Source organism: Salvelinus alpinus, chromosome 6, assembly GCF_045679555.1.
Source record: "Salvelinus alpinus chromosome 6, SLU_Salpinus.1, whole genome shotgun sequence".
Classification (NCBI taxonomy): Eukaryota; Metazoa; Chordata; class Actinopteri; order Salmoniformes; family Salmonidae; genus Salvelinus; species Salvelinus alpinus.
In genome coordinates this window covers 55947067-55965689 of record NC_092091.1, presented here as the reverse complement: position 1 = coordinate 55965689, position 18623 = coordinate 55947067, and positions in this window count along the sequence as shown.

Below are 18623 nucleotides of genomic sequence, written 5' to 3'. Positions count from 1 at the left end.
GAGTAGAGGGCTTAGGGAGCTACCCTGGGGTAGATCACACTTTCAAAGTTTGACATTAGAGAAGCTTCCATTAAAGAAAAACCTCTGAGTTATATTAGATAGACAGCTCTGAATCCACAATATGGCAGAGTTTGAATAGCCATTACACATACGTTTATTCAACAACAGGTTATGGTCAATAATATCAATAATATCAAAGGCTGCACTGAAATCTAACAGTACAGCTCCCACAATCTTCGTATTATCAATTTCTTTCAACCAATCATCAGTCATTTGTGTCAGTGCAGTACATGTTGAGTGGCCTTCTCCATAAGCATGCTGAAAGTCTGTTGTTAATTTGTTTACAGACAAATAGCATTGTATTTGTTCATAGACCATTTTTTCCAACAGTTTGCTAAGAGCTGGCAGCAAGCTGATAGGTCTGCTGTTAAAAGCTTTAATGGTTGCTTTACCACTCTTGGGTAGCTAAATTACTTTGGCTTCCCTCCAGGCCGGAGGACAGAATTTCCTCTAGGCTCAGATTAAAGATATGACAGATAGGAGTAGCTATAGAGTAAGCTACCGTCCTCAGTAGCTTTCCATCTAAGTTGTCAATGTCGGAGGTTTGTCATTATTGATCGATAACAGTAATTTTTCCTCCTCTCAGACACTAGCTTTATAACATTCAAACTTCTAATGCTTTTCTTTCATTATTCCTTTCTTTATGCATGAATACGATGGCTCACTGTTCGATGCCCACTTTGCCAGTGAAGTAGTCATTAAAATAACTGCTAACATCAAATGGTTTTGTGATGAATAAGCCATCTTCCCATAATTTAAAGTACTCCAAAGTTTTTTTTTACATCATTCTTTTTATCATTGATCTTGGCTTCATAATACAGTTTCTTCTTCTTTTTGTTGAGTTTAGTCACATAATTTCTCAATTTGCAGTAAGTCAGCCAGTCAGACGTGCAGCCAGACTTATTAGCCACTCCTTTTGCCCCATCTCTTTCAATCATACAGTTTTTCAATACCTCATCAATCCATGGAGCCGTAACAGTTCTAACAGTCAGTTTCTTAACCTTTCACGAGTCACCAACCCTGATCCGGGAGCACCCCCCACTCCCCCCCCACTGAGTAGCATAGCTAGCATAGCGTCACAAGTAAATTGTAGCATCTAAATATCATTAAATCACAAGTCCAAGACACCAGATGAAAGATACAGATCTTGTGAATAAAGCCACCATTTCAGATTTTTAAAATGTTTTACAGGGAAGACACAATATGTAAATCTATTAGCTAACCACGTTAGCAAAGGACACGATTTTTTTACTCCCAACAGTTTTTTCCTGCGTCAGTAGCTATCACTAATTCGACTAAATAAAAATATATATAGCCACTAACCAAGAAACAACTTCATAAGATGACAGTCTGATAACATATTTATGGTATAGCATAGTTTTTTTTTGGAAAAATGTGCATTTTTCAGGTATAAATCACAGTTCTACATTGCAGCTGCAATCTGAAATAGTGCTGACCCAGCCAGAACAATTACAGAGACCAACGTCATATAACGAATTACTCATCTTAAAACATTTCAGAAAAATACACAGCGTACAGATATTGAAAGCCCAACATCTGGTGAATCCAAACAATATTTCAGATTTATTAAATGTTTTATAACGAAAACAAAATGTAGCGCTAAATTAGCATAGCTATACCAGGCAGATTCGGCTAGGCGCCCACGGCCAGTTCACATGCACAACAGATATGATATAACATCGTAAATTGGGTCTTACTATGGCTGATCTTTCATCAGAATGTTGATCAAAGTGTCCTTTGTCAAGATGAGTCGTTGGTTCCGTTCAGAATTGTTCCTTTCCCACTCCATTTAGCACAGGTACTGGTCGAGTGGCACGGATCTCTCAAACGTAAATAAAATCAGACAACGGAACACCGCAAAACTCCCGAAAAAATTCAAATAATCTGATTAAACTATATTGAAAAAACATACATTACGATGATATGGTCACATGTATCAAACAAAATTCGACACGGAGATAGTTTTCATCCATAACGCCAGCAAAACAGTACACAATCGCAGCTCCAACTCGTGCGAATCAGAAAACCGGAAGTTGTCGGTCACGCCAAAGAAATAGGTCTTATTTCACGTCAGTACCAGATAAACAAAGAATTTCTCCTCTGACGTCCTCTTGACACCCAGAGGAAGGCGAATGAAGTGTGTTTCTGGTCATAGGGGTCATGACCATATATAGGCAGAGCGTTGAAGCGAGCATAGACTTCTTGCATTCTACTTCTTGGTCAGGGAAAGTGCTGTCAAATGACTTGTGTATCACTCAGAGACAAAATTGAAACGGTTTTAGAAACTAGAGATTGTTTTCTTTCCAATGGTATTATTTATATGCATATAGTAAGAGCAATAATTGAATAAGAGGCAGTTTAATCTGTAGAGCAAATTATGCTAATGGGAAAATAGCACCCCCTGTATTCTCAAGAAGTTTTAACAGGTGCACGTTTATCAATAATTGGAAGAAGCAATTTCATAAATTCATCAAGTGCAGCGTCTGGATGCTCCTTATTAATCACATCAGACCAACAAATCCACATCAGATTCACAGAAAAATATTTTGTATGATCTCTTATACACTATTTTAGGCCCAGCTTTTGGAACTTTGGCTTTCCTGGATATAGCCACTATATTGTGATCACTGCATCCAATGGGTATGGATACAGCTTTAGAACAAAGTTCTACAGTATTAGTAAAAATGTGATCGATAAATGTGGATGATCTTGTTCATGTAGTGTTTGTAAACACCCTGGTAGGTTGATTAATAACCTGAACCAGATTGAAGGCACTGGTTACAGTGAGAAGCTTCCTCTTGAGCGGACAGCTTGATGAAAACCAGTCAATTTTCAAGTCCCCAAGAAAGTAGACCTCTCTGTTTACATCAAATACACTATCAAGCATTTAACACATATTATTTAGATACTGACTATTAGCACCTGGTGGTTATAGCAACACCCCAAAAGAAAATGCTTTAGATGTGACAAGTGAACCTGAAACTACACCACTTCAATAACACTTCACATAAGATCTTCTCTAAACATTACAGGGATATGGCTCTGAATATATAGAGCAACACCTCTCCATAAGCATTTCTGTCTCTTCTATAGATATATAGTTATATCCTTGTATTGCTACTGCTGTATCATCAAGTGAATTATCTAAGTGAGTCTCAGAAATGGCTAATATGTAAATGTTATATGATGTTAGTATCTCTGAATATAGACCTGGCTCTCAAGAGAAGACATGCTATGTGCACACTGCCCACAAAATGAGGTGGAAACTGAGCTGCACTTCCTAACCTCCTGCCAAATGTATGACCACATTAGAAACACATATTTCCTTCAGATTACACAGACCCACAAAGAATTCAAAACAAATCCAATTTTGATAAACTCCCATGTCTATTGGGTGAAATACCACAGTGTGCCATGTAAAATGGTGCCGGAGAAGAAGGCAGACGTTTTACGTTACACCAACCGATTGTGTTTTTTTGTTCATTTATCTGTGTTGTTTGTAACGTATTTTTTTTACATAATGTTGCCGCTACCGTCTCTTATGACCGAAAATAACTTCTAGATATCAGGACTGCAATTACTCACCAAGGACTAGCACTATCCTTTTTCTTCTTTCACGACTCTAACGAGCCAGAGGCAGAGGACATATAGGGCTCCCCCGTGATCTGCTTGAAGAGGAGGCAGAGAAAGAGAAGCCGGAGAGCGGGCTGCCTGCTGAGAATTCGAAGACGATCGAATAAACCCCCACTTCCCTCAATTCTGCTAGCAAACGTGCAATCTTCAGACAATAAAATTGACGAGTTACGGGGAGGACTAAACTACCAACGGGTCATTAAAAACTGTAACATCTAGTGCTTCACGGAGTCGTGGCTGAACGACGACAATATCAACATACAGCTGGCTGGTTATACGATGTACCCGCAGGATAGAACAGCAGCGTCTGGTAAGACAAGGGGCGGCGGGCTATGTAAGTTTATAAACAACAGCTGGTACACTATATCTAAGGAAGTCTTGAGCTATTGAGGTTGAATATATCATGATAAGCTGTAGACCACACTACCTACTGAGAGAGTTCTCATCTGTATTCTTCATAGCTCAGTGCCAGTCAGAGGTTGGCACTAAGATAGCATTAAATGAGCTATATTCCGCCATAAGCAAACAAGAAAACGCTCACCCAGAGGTGGCGCTCCTAGTAACCAGGGATTTTAATGCAGGGAAACTTAAATCAGTTTTACCAAATTTCTATCAGCATGTTAACTTCTCTAGGGTAGTGGGCAGCATTCGGAATTTTGGATGAAATACATGCCCAAATTAAATGGCCTGTTTCCCGTGCCCAGAAGATATGATATGCATATAACTGGTAGATTTGGATAGAAAACACTCTAAAGTTTCCAAAACTGTTAAAATAGTGACTGTGAGTTTAACAGAACTGATTTGGCAGGCGAAAACCTGAGAAAAATCCATTCAGGAAGTAGTTTTTTTTTGTTTGTTTGTTTTCTATTCAATGCCATTACAGTATCCCTTGACTTAGGACTCAACTTGCTGTTTCTATGCCTTCCACTAGATGTCAACAGTCTTTAGTGTTTCAGTCTTGTATTCTGAAAAATGAGGAAGTAAGAGCAGTCTGAATGAGTGGACCCTAAAGTTTCACGGAGCTTTTTCTTGCGCACAACCGAGAGAGTGCGTTTCTTGTTTACATTTTATATTGACGACGTTAATTTTATCTCTATTTCTAAATTGTGTAACTGTTCTATCTGGCTGGCTACTGTTTGTAATTATTTGTCTTGTGGGCTATGTTCTCATAATCGTAATGTATGCTTTCGCCGTAAAGCATTTTTTAAATCTGACACCGTGGTTGGATTCACAAGAAGTTCATCTTTAAACCTATGTAAAATATGTTTTGTTTTCTGAATTTTTATAATGAGTATTTCTGTATTTAAATTTGGCGCCCAGCAGTTTCACTGGCTGTTGAAGAGGTGGGACGCTACCGTCTCACGTGCCCAAGGGAGGTTAAATGTGCAACCAGAGGGAAAAGAACTCTGGACCACCTATACTCCACACACAGAGACGCATCAAAGCTCTCCCTCGCCCTCCATTTGGCAAATCTGTCCATAATTCCATCTTCATGATTCCTGCTTACAAGCAAAAATTAAAGTAGGAAGCACCAGTGACTAGATCAATAAAAAGTGGTAAGATGAAGCAGATGCTAAGCTACAGGACTGTTTTGCAAGCACAGACTGGAATATGTTCTGGGATTCCTCCAATGGCATTGAGGACTACTCCACATCTGTCACTGGCTTCATCAATAAGTGTGTCGATGACGTCGTCACCAAAGTGACCATACGTACATACCCCAACCAGAAGCCATGGATTAAAAGCAGCATCCACACTGAGCTAAAGGCTAGAGCTGCCGCTTTCAAGGAGCGGGACTCTAACCTGGAAGCTTATAAGAAAACCCGCTATGCCCTCTGACGAACCATCAAACAGGCAAAGCGTCAACACAGGACTTAGATCGCGTCGTACTCCATCGGCTCTGACACTAGTCAGATGTGGCAGGGCTTGCAAACCATTACAGACTACAAAGGGAAGCACAGCCAAGAGCTGCCAAGTGACACGAGCCTACCAGACGAGCTAAGCCACTTTTATGCTCGCTTCGAGGCAAATAACACTGAAACATGCATGAGAGCACCAGCTGTACCGGAAGACTGTGTGATCACGCTCTCCACAGCCGATGTGAGTAAGAGCATTAGACAGGTCAACATTCACAAGGCCGCAGGGCCAGACGGATTACCAGGACGTGTACTGCGAGCATGCCCTGACCAACTATCATGTGTCTTCACTGACATTTTCAACCTCTCCCTGTCAGAGTCTGTAATACCAGCATGTTTTAAGCAGACCACCATAGTGCCTGTGCCCAAGAACACTAAGGTAACCTGCCTAAATGACTACCGACCCATAGCACTCACGTCTGTTGCCATGAAGTGCTTTGAAAGGCTAGTCATGGCTCACATCAACACCATCATTTTAGAAACCCTAGACCCACTTCAATTTGCATACCGCCAATATGCATACAGATCCACAAATGATGCAATCTCTATTGCATTACACACTGACCTTTCCCACCTGGACAAAAGGAACACCTATGTGAGAATGCTATTCATTGACTACAGCTCAGCGTTCAACACCGTAGTGCCCTCAAAGCTCATCATTAAGCTAAGGACCCTGGAACTAAACACCTCTCTCTGCAACTGAATCCTGGACTTCCTGATGGGCCGCCCCAAGGTGGTAAGGATAGGTAACAGCACATGGCAACTCAGGGGTGCCTGCTCAGCCCCCTCCTGTACTCCCTGTTCACTCATGACTGCACGGCCAGGCACGACTCCAACACCATCATTAAATTTGCCAATGACACACCAGAGGTATCCCTGATCACTGAGACTTGGATATGTGGTGCCAGGACAACAACCTCTCCCTCAACATGATCAAGACAAAGGAGATGATTGTAGACTACAGGAAAAAGAGGACCTAGCAAGCCCCCATTCTCATCGACGGGGCTGCAGTGGATCAAGTTGAGAGCTTCAAGTTCCTTGGTGTCCACATCACCAACAAGCTAACATGGTCCAAGCACACCAAGACAGTCGTGAAGCGATTAAACCTATTCCCCCTCAGGTGACTGAAAAGATTTGGCATGGGTCCTCAGATCCTCAAAAGGTTCTACAGCTGCACCATCGAGAGCATCCTGACTGGTTGCATCACGGCCTGGTATGGCAACTGCTCAGCCTCCGACCGCAAGGCACTACAGAGGGCAGTGCAAACGTCCAGTACATCACTGAGGCCAAGCTTCCTGCCATCCAGGACCTCTATACCAGGCGGTGTCAGCGGAAGGCCCTAAAAATTGTCAAAGACTCCAGCCACCCTAGTCATAGACTGTTCTCTCTGCTACTGCACGGCAAGCGGTACCGGAGCACCAGGTCTAGGTCCAAGAGGCTTCTAAACAGCTTCTACACCCAAGCCATTAGACTCCTGAACATCTAATCAAACGGCTACACAGACTATTTGCATTGCCCCCCCCTGCCCCTTTTACACTGCTGCTACTCTGTTATTATCTATGCATAGTCACTTTAATAACTCTACCTACATGTACCTAAAACCTCAATTACCTAGACTAACATTGACTCTGTACCGGTGCCCCCTGTATATAGCCTCGCTATTGTTATTTTACTGCTGCTCTTTAATTATTTGTTACTTCTTATTCATATTTTTTCTTAGGTCTTTTTTTGTTATTATAATTTTTTTCTCAACTGCATTGTTGGTTAAGGGCTTGTAAGTAAGCATTTCACTGTTGTATTCGGCGCATGTAACAAATAAAATAAGATTTGATTTGAACTTCACTTAATCACGTCTGCATTTTGCGAAAAGCAATATGAGTAAAATGTCACCAAAGATCATTTTCTGAGTCAAAAGGCAAAAGGATCTATCCCTCTATATGGTGAAAGGAAAAATGTACATGTGGACTTTGTTTCCAACGTAACCTAATAGCCATCGCTTCTAAGGTGTAGGTGGATTTATCTCACCAAACATCTGCTTTTTTATGTACACAGCTGCTATCCACTGGCACTAAACAAACTAAACAATGACCAGCTATAAAAAGATACAGGGGAGGCACCTACATGCAAACAGAACAGACAGAACTGAAAAGAAGCTTTGGCACTACCTCAACAAACCGGTGTCCTCGCACATTGATTCTGTACCGGCTCCCCCCTGTAAATATAGTTTTTTTTTTTTACTGCTGCTCTTTAATTACTTGTTAATTTTATCTCTTATTCTTATCCATATTTTTTTAAACTACACTGTTGGTTAGGGGCTCGTAAGTAAGCATTTCACTGTAAGGTACCTGTTGTATTCGGCGCATGTGACTAATACAATTTTATTTTATTTGATAGCAGCAAGATTGTGAAGAACCAACACCATTGTAAATACAACCCATATTTATGTTTGTACTTCAACTATTTGCACATCGTTACAACGTTGTATATAGCAATACTGTGACATTTTAAATGTAACTTTTGTGAGTGTAATGTTTACTGTTATTTTTGTTGTTTATATCACTTTGATTATTATCTATTTCACTTGCTTTGGCAATGTAAACATGTTTCCCATGCCAATAAAGCCCTTTGAATTTAATTTAATTCACAAAAAATACAGGAAGGGACACACCCCACTTTCTCTAACATGTTTTCCTGATAGAGAGAGAGACAGCACACACAATGTGTGAAAGATATTAAGAGGAATAGAGAGCCTGGGCACACAATCCATGTGAGAGAGAGAGTGTGTGTGTGAGTGAGTGAGTGAGTGAGTGAGTGAGTGAGTGAGTGAGTGAGTGAGTGAGTGAGTGAGTGAGTGAGTGAGTGAGTGAGTGAGTGAGTGAGTGAGTGAGTGAGTGAGTGAGTGAGTGAGTGAGTGAGTGAATTACACTTAGTCTGAACACTTAGTCTGAACACCTTATTGGTAAGAAAAATGATACAATCCGTTCTCTGGATATTACTCTTGCTCGAAAGTGGTAAGTCTGCCTTGTCAAACTGAGAGTCAATTACAAAAGTAGGCTACTATCACGTTACATGACTCTTGTGTAATTGATGTGAATGCGCTATACTATTGCAAAAGTGCTGTGGCAGATGCTGCAGAAAAAAATGCTGTTATAATTTCAGTATCGCTTTTTGGTCATGTATTGTAAAAGAGAAAATGTGTTCTCTATGACTTACTGGTTAAATCAGGGCTGCCAACTTTTGAAGAATGTTTGGAGTGAGATTTGCAATGTGAATTTCATTGCCCCCTGGCATAGACAAAAATTGTACTGTTTTAAAGCTAATTTCTTGCAATTCTATGTATTTTGACATGACTTAGGCGTATGACCAGGGTTAAAAAAAACACACAAAAAACATGTCAGAATGATTTGAACATGAAATTAACACTCAAAATTCGACAAGGTTGTTACTTTGAGATTTTTGGGGGATGTAATGTACAGTACATTTTTAATATTCATGGTTGATGGCAGTGGAGAACCAAATCATAGATTGCAGTCTCCTTATCCATAGACTGCTCTCAAGGTAATGACAAAAACATTTTGTAATTTGGGTGAACTCTCTCTTTAAAATAGGCCTGGAAGAAAATCCAGTTTACTTGTTTGGCCTCCCCTGAAGTGCTGGGGTGTTTGAAAATGTTCTTGTTATAACAATTAATTTCTCAAAATCACCCAACCTTCAAGCATCCCGGAGTCATCTCTTCACTGTTGACGTTGAGACTGGTGTTTTGCGGGCACTATTTAATGAAGCTGCCAGTTGAGGACTTGTGATGCATCTGTTTCTCAAACTAGACACTCAAATGTACTTGTCCGCTTGCTCATTTGTGAACCGGGGCCTCCCACTCCTCTTTCTATTCCAGTTTGCGCTGTTCTGTGAAGGAAGTAGTAGAGTTCTGTACGACATCTTCAGTTTCTTGGCAATTTCTCACATGGAATAGCATTCATTTCTCAGAACAAGAAAAGACTGACGAGTTTCAGAAGATATTTCTTTGTTTCTGCCATTTTGAGCCTGTAATCGAACCCACAAATGCTGATGCCCCAGATACTCAACTAGTCTAATGATGGCCAGTTTTATTGCTTCTTTAATCAGTACAAAACTTTTCAGTTGTGCTAACATAATTGCAAAAGGGTTTTCTAATGATCAATTAGCCTTTTAAAATGATAAACTTGGATTAGCTAACACAACGTGCCATTGGAACACAGGAGTGATGGTTGCTGATAATTGGCCTCTGTACGCCTATGTAGATATTCCATTAAAAATCAGCCGGTTCCAACTACAGTAGTCATTTACAACGTTAACAATGTCTACACTGTATTTCTGATGCATTTGATGTTATTTTAATGGGTAATTTTTTTTTATTTTCTTTTTAAAAACAAGGACATTTCTAAGTGACCCCAAACTTTTGAATGGTAGTGTGTGTATATACAGTATATATATATATATATATTCCAGATTCTGACGTTACTTGTTCTGATATTTCTTAATTCCATTATTTATATGTTGGGGATTTGTGTGTATTGTTATAATTAGGGGGTAGTTTTACAGTCATGTTACACTGTATGTACAAGTGGGTAACCTGTACAAGTGTGAAATGGAAATTTGTTTTGTATTTATATCCCACTCCCCCTGAGACTCTCTCATCGAGTGGGGTTTTGGCCAAGGATCAGCCAATACCCCTGGCGCAATTAGGGTTAATTGCCTTGCTCATGGGTAGAAAGACAGATTTGACCTTTCGTTTACTGGCCCAACGCTCTAAACTGCCAGGTTGTCTGCTGCCCCAGTATTACAGTATTGCTCTGTTGGAGCTAGAAACATTTCGCTGGGCCTGCAATAACATCTGCAAAGTATGTGTATGTTACCAATAACGTTTGATTTGAACGTATTTTTGATTAGGGGCAATACTTTCCATGGTTTCATTACACAACCATGCTGTTTTGAGACTTTCCACTTTAACAGTGTAGTTTCACACAGCAGCCGTCCGTAATCTTTGCTAAGACTCCACCGTGGGGAAGAGACAAATAAAGCACTTACCATATCCTCAAAAGGTCAAATTCTATACAATTAACACTACTTTATTTGGCATTAGCCCTACTCTGAATCCCACATTTTAATAATTTCAATGAATCTAGTTTGAACAGGTTTTTGCTACTTGTCACCTTGGCCGTGTGGTTGATGCTGTCAGTCAGAGATGGTGCATTTCTTCCTGCCCCCATTATCTATCATCTCTGATTCTCTGCAGCGCCACCACATCCCGTCTAGCTTAGAGACCCTAACTAGACATCTCCATAAACAGAAATAAACATAATTCATCATACCCTTTGAATCTTAAATGGATCTTATGAGCAATTAATCCAATGAAAATGCTATTGGTGAGCTATTGGTTGTGTATTTCACAGCAAGAGGAATACAGGTTAAAACCTAAACACATCTCAAACACTAAAACCCCGTGTCTCTTGCCCTCCTGTCTGTGCATGGCAACCACAGCTACAAGCCTGGCATATCATTATTACCACACGATTCATTTACTTTCAAATGTCTTCCAATGGTTAGTACATTTTAGATGATCGTGATTGTGTCTCTACATAGCGACGTTTCCTACTGCATTCTGAAATGTCTTACTGATGGAGCTCTCTCTCTGACTCCCTCTCTCCATCTTGAGTGTCTCTCTATCTGACTCTGTCTCTCTCGGTCTCTCTCTCTCACTCTTATTGTATGCCTGTCTCTCTTTCCTCCCTCTTTCTTTCTGTCTCTCTCCTCTGGACGTGAGAGGAGGGGCCATTTAATGTTAAAATGTCAGCACGCACCTAGAAAGTCTATTCAGTATACATTGTAAAATCTATATGTAATTTAATATAATAATGTAATGACACTTTTATCCAAAGTGACTTACAGTCATGTGTGCATATATTTTACGTACAGGTGGTCACAGGAATCAAACCCACTATCCTGGGGTTGCAAGGGCCACACTGTACCAATGAGCTATGGAAGGCTATGCTCCCCTGAGAACTAACAGAGGGACACTATGATAACTGGTCACAGTTGGAAGCCGTCCTTTTGCCGTCATTATCTGTTCTGTTCATTTAAAACTAAGTTGAGATTAAAGGTTAGGCAAAGGAGTCCTTAATTTGACTAGCTTACTAGCACAGATCTGACTTGCACAGAATTGGCTGACAGTGGTTATTTTGAAATGATTGTGATACTGTATGTGGATTTATCTTACCTACTTTAGTTGAATGCACTTATTGTAAGTCACTCTTGATAAGAGTGTCTGCTAAATGTAGGTGCAGGGGACTAAGAGCATGGTTTGTGGTGTCAGTTCTCTTGTTTGAGAGAAGAGTCAGAGGGAGGTACCACATCTCCCCTATAAGAAGAATGACATATAGGCTACTGATCTCAGAGTGAACAAATAAGCGATAACCACACGCTGTAATAGATGGCGATAGAGAAGTGTACATGCACACTCACACACATACAGACAATATGGGGGTGTTGTGGGGTTGGCTGAATTCAAGTATGTTGACACTCGTTCATTTTTATACATTTATTTGTGTAGTTTTACTTGAGCTAAAGCAACCGGGTTAACTTATGAAGGGAATGAGAGAGTCAGAGACCAGTAAAGCTATATGCGAAAATGATAAATTCATCACTGTATGTCTGATTGTAGCCAGGGTAAATTATTACTTTAAACACTAAAGCAGTTGATGAGCTCTTTGCTAAGGCAAATTTCAGCCCCTCTCACAGCTTGTTTATCCCACCCACCCCTACCAAGTACAATCTAATAGGTTTAACCTGGCTGAGTTAGCCCAAGCAACACACCCACACAGATCTCTGGTTACCCCACACAGGCCCCCATCCCTCCCACAATCTGGCTGCTCTTCCAAAATGTATTCCTGAGGCATATGTCTGTGTTCAGTCACCTGCAGCCTTTACCCTTGTGTGGTGTTCATGTTTTTTTGTTCATATTTTTTATATATATTTTTTATTTTACCTTTATTTAACTAGGCAAGTCAGTTAAGAACAAATTCTTATTTACAATGACGGCCTAGGGACATTGGGTTAACTGCCTTGTTCAGGGCCAGAATTACAGATGTTTTACCTTGTCAGCTCGCGGATTCAGTTACTGGCCCAATGTTCGCAGGTCTGATGGACCCACAATATTATTGGATTTTGAATAACTTCTTAGGGCTGAGATCCCGCTAACAGGATCGATATGACAACAGCCATTGATCGTGCAGGGCGCCAAATTCAAAACAACAGAAATCTCAAAATTAAAATGACTCAAATGTAGAAGTATTTCACACCATTTTAAAGATACACTTCTTGTTAATCCCACCTCAGTGTCCGATTTCAAATAGGCTTTACGAAGAAAGCACCACAAACGATTATGTTAGGTCAGAGCCAAGTCACAGAAAAACACAGCCATTTTTCCAGTCAAAGAGAGGAGTCACAAAAATCAGAAATAGAGATAGAATTAATCACTAACCTTTGATGATCTTCATCAGATGACACTCATAGGACTTCATGTTACACAATACATGTATGTTTTGTTCGATAAAGTTCATATTTATATAAAAAAATCTCAGTATACATTGGCGCGTTATGTTCAGTAGTTCCAAAAACATCCGGTGATTTTGCAGAGAGCCACATCAATTTACAGAAATACTCATAATAAATGTTGATGAAAATACAAGTGTTATGCATGGAACTTTAGATACACTTCTCCTTAATGCAACCGCTGTGTCAGATTTCAAAAAAGCTTTACGGAAAAAGCTAATCATGCAATAATCTGAGTACAGCGCTCAGAGACCAAACAAGCCAAAAAGATATCCGCCATATTGTGGAGTCAACAGAAGTCAGAAATAACATAAATATTCACTTACCTTTGATGATCTTCATCAGAATGCACTCCCAGGAATCCCAGTTCCACAATAAATGTTTGTTTTGTTCGATAATGTCCATCATTTATGTCCAAATAGCTACTTTTGTTAGCACGTTTTGTAAACAAATCCAAAGTCACGAAGCGCGTTCACTAGGAGCAGACGAAATGTCAAAAAGTTCCGTTACAGTCCGTAGAAACATGTCAAAGGATGTATAGAATCAATCTTTAGGATGTTTTTAACATAAATCTTCAATAATGTTCCAACCGGAGAATTCCTTTGTCTGTAGAAAAGCAATGGAATGCGAGCTACCACTCACATGAACGAGCGTCACAAGCTTGTGGCACTCTGCCAGACCACTGAGTCAAAGAGCCCTTATGAGCCCCTCATTTACAGTAGAAGCCTCAAACAAGTTTCTAAAGACTGTTGACATCTAGTGGAAGCCTTAGGAAGTGCAACATGACCAATATCCCACTGTATCTTCAATAGGGAATGAATTGACCAACCTCAGATTTCCCACTTCCTGGTTGGATTTTTTTCTCAGGTTTTTGCCTGCCATATGAGTTCTGTTTTACTCACAGACATCATTCAAACAGTTTTAGAAACTTCAGAGTTTTTTCTATCCAAATGTACTAATAATCTGCATATATTAGCAACTGGGACTGAGTAGCAGGCAGATTACTCTGGGCACCTCTGGGCACCTTATTCATCCAAGCTACTCAATACTGCCCCCAGCCATAACAATACAGCCATAACAATTTACGTAAAAATACTTAATACTTAATACTTAGATGTTGACTTATAATAGACAGCATACATTGTTAATATTTGCCATTTACCTCAGCTAGATCACATTTATCAATAAAAGCGCTGTTCGTTTTATTTATAAAATTAGATTTGTGTAAACAAAAATCAATTATAATCAAGACATGAGTGGAATAAATCATGTTAATCTTGAACAAATATACATTTAAAAAGGTTGTCACGACTTCTGCCATGTCGTTGCCTCTCCTTGTTCGGCGGTGAACGTCACCGGTCTTCTAGCCATCATTGATCTATTTTTAATTTTCCATTGGTTTTGTCTTGTCTTCCCACACACCTGGTTTCAATCCCATTCATTACCTGTTGTGTATTTAACCCTCTGTTTCCCCTCATGTCTTTGTCAGAGATTGTTTTATGTCAGTGTTGTTTCTTGTTGAATAGGTGCGTGACGGGTCCTCGTATCCATGTTTATTTTTATGTATGTACATTTTAGTGTTTGGAGCATGTTAAGTGGACATATATTAAAAGACTCCATTTACACTCCGTTTGACTCTCCTGCGCCTGACTTCCCTGCCACCTATACACACGACTCTGACAAAGGTTTTCAGCACTATTGATGTTTATTGCTTTGAAATAAACAAATTGGAAGGACAAATTTTACATACATTATTTTTTGGAAATGATAAATGAGCCCGATTGAACTCAAATTAAGTCTGGTCTACACACCACATGAGGGACAGAGTTTCACTGTGTGTGTGTTCCAAATGTATTTCTTGCACTTGATGCATGTGTACTGTGTCTTCCTGTCATTCTTGGGTCCACACGCATCACAGCGCTTCTTCTTGTTGCTACCAGCTGCAATCTAGAATGACGAAAACACTTAGTTCAGGAATTTTACTAACATCTCACTCTTTCACTTATATAGTTACAGCAGGCCAAGGTAGAAGAGTCAGACACACACACATGCAACAACATCACTCACACTTACTTCAGGTATTGGAGTTGTTGGTTCTGTGGGTCAGGCAGATGGGGCACCAGCATCCTCCTCCTGAATGCTCCTCAAAATTGCTGCAGAAGATGGGGTCCTTGGGATATGTTGCCTCCTCTGGATTTGTAGTCTTACCAATACCTTGCCCAGCTCCTCGAGAAAAAGCTGTCTCCTCTGGAGCTTCCCTCTGTTCCAAACTGAGTTCAACGCCATCCAGATGACAAACGCGTTGTATACCGAGATGTCCAAGATGTTGAAGAATATCACAAGTGGCCAGCGTAGGGTTTTTCTTTTGCAGCTGTAGCCAGTCACCAGCTTGTCTAAATTGTCCACCCCTCCTTTTGTGGCATTGTAATCCATTGTGATTTCTGTTTTTTTATGTTCCTGGCCACAGATTCTCCCATCCCCATGCTGCGTACTCATGGGTACCACATTTTTCCCTTTCGTTGGCACGTAGGACACTAGGGACGTGTCGGCCGAGAACACAAACTTAGAGGAATTGATAGGCCTTTCCGTGTATTCAACAGCTGAGGTCGGAGCTCTGGCTTGTTTTTTCGTACTGTTCCTACCATCGTCAGGATCCTCTTGAGGAGCTCCTGTCCCAGCTTGTGTGAATTAAAAAAGTTATCCTATGTGATGTTGTGGCCACTGAGTCCTTGTGTCACATCCAGGACAACACGCATCCCTTGGTTCTTATCAGGGGTTCCTCCACCTGGCTTCCACGCATATAATGAAACAGCATCACAGGCAACCCAGATCTTGATTCCATATTTTGCGGCTTTAGACGGTATGTACAGTACTGCCTGAAGGGGCAACAGCCCCTAAATGGCATAAGCTGCTCATCAACAGTAACATTGGGCCCAGGGTTGTAAAACAGGGGAAGGCGGTCCACCCACTTGTCCCACACTGACCAGCTAGCTCGGTTATCGAAGTGGATAATCCTGGAAATAATGTGGATGTTTTCCAGAGACATTGTTGCACGGAAAAGTTATCTGCCAGTTTCTGCATCCCACAATGGATTCCCCATTGGATCTGAAAACACCAGGAAGGATAAGAACCCCAAAGTATGCATGTAAATGTGTTTGGTCGATCTCCTTCCATCTCCCTCCAAATTAGTGCAGTCCAGAATAATTTTCTGGATGGTGTCTGTGATGAACAGTTCAAAAGAAGACTTTATGTTTTGCACATGAGTAACCGCCGTCCGCGTCAGCCCTGTTTGCATCCTTATCACATTGGCAGCCATGCGGGGTGGCTCATACCTTTGGCAAGAAGACCATTCAATTTCAAAAATGTTTGACATACATATTTCTCCTGCAGGCTGCTGATGAGCTGGTTGCTGACGGGCTGGTCCTGGGGTTTGGCTGCTGACGGCCTGGTCCAAGGGCTGGCTGAGGGTCAATCTCATCCTCTTCTTCCAACTCACTGTCAGACTCCGTTTCATCTTCCAAAGTGGAAGACTTCCACACTAGCTTCTCTCTCTGCAAAAATTATTTCTCTGAGCAGAGATCATTTTTGCCATAGTGATTGATTGTGGTAAGGGGCCACACATGCAAAGCTATTTAATTGTTGTGTCCCTGCCCCAATTTGCACCTGGCTGGGGTAAAATACTACGATTTTTCAATGTATCGAAATAATGTATCGAAATAAAGTATCGTAATAACATTGTGCAGGTTCCCGCAAGACAAAGTGTAGTTTCACACACTACAAAGGGTAAAGAGTGCGAGAAAAGCGGGAGACAGGGAGACAGGCAGGGAGACAGACAGGTTCATGCTGCTATGTTGAAACAGGAGGCACAGGGAGGAGGAAGACCGAGTGAAGGCACACAGCAAACCTTTTTGTTTAATTTTTACTTGTTTTTACCTACACACACTTTACAACACTTTTATTATCCCTGAATACCACATATGTAATATAAATGTGTAGTGGGGTGCACAGTGTGCACTCAATGGAAATTTGTTATTTTACATGTTCTTCACAGAAAATGAGCCAAGGTCAATGAGTCTCAGGTTGAAAAAATTATTAATTGTATCACTTTTCTTTTGGTAAACATTGAAAAGGGTTAAATCAGGGAGATTCCAAAGACTCTTCCAAGCAGCGTTGTGTTACTATCCCACCGGTTTTCAATTTCAACCAACCTACTTTCTCTCACTAACTTTGCTCTCTGCTTTTCATAGAATTGGTCATCCACCATCACTCAACTTTCAAAGATTTTCTGGAGAATATGAAGTGAGAAACTGTATGCACACAGAATAGGTTAGACAAAAATAGCTGTTTATGAAGGACACGTACAGTATAAGTGAACTGTGTTACCGTAAATGTGTCTTACCTTTGTTGGCCTCACCCTATGGTGAATAATACTGCAAAGATGTCTGGGAACACCACCAAGGCTGCTGCTGGGACAACAGGATAGTATCTTCCTCCATGCTTCTCGTCTTTGTTGTGTGGAGTTGTGTGGGGAAAAACAAATACATAACTTGACATACAGTGCAACCAAAGCTTGAATGAAACCCAAGGCCTACATATACTGTACATACAGAGACTTCAGAAAGTAATCACACCCCTTGACTTTTTCAAAATATGTTTGTGTTACAGCCTGAATTTAAAATTGATTTGTGTCACTGGCCTACACACAATACCCCACAATACCAAAGTGGACTTATGTTTTTGGAAATGTGTACATATTAATCAAAAATGAAAAGTTTAAATGTCAATAACAGTCAATAACTATTCAACTCCTTCGTTATTGCAAGCCTAAATAAATTCAGGATTAAAAATGTGCTTAACAAGTTATATAATAAGTTGCACGGACTCTGTGTACAATAGTAGAGTTTTTCATGATTTTTGAATGATGACCTCATCTCTATACCCCACACATACAATTATGTATAAGGTCCCTCAGTTGAGCAGTGAATTTCAAACACAGATTCAAAAACAAAGACCATGGAGGTTTTCCAATGCCTTGCAAAGAAGGCCACCTATTTGTAGATGGGTAAAAATATAAAAAACAAACAATGATAATCTCTTTGAGCATGGTGAAGATTTGAATTACACTTTGGATGGTGTATCAATACACCCAGTCACTTCAAAGATACAGGTGTCCCTCCTAACTCAGTTTCCGGAGAGGAAGGAAACCGCTCAGGGATTTCGACATGGTGTCAATGGTGACATAAAAATAGTTACAGAGTTTAATGGCTGTGATAGGATAAAACTGGGGATGGATCAACAACATTGTAGTTAATCAACAATACTAACCTAAATGACAGAGTGAAAAGAAAGAAGCCAAGACAGAATAAAAATATTCCAAAACACGGATCCTGTTTGCAATAAAGAAGA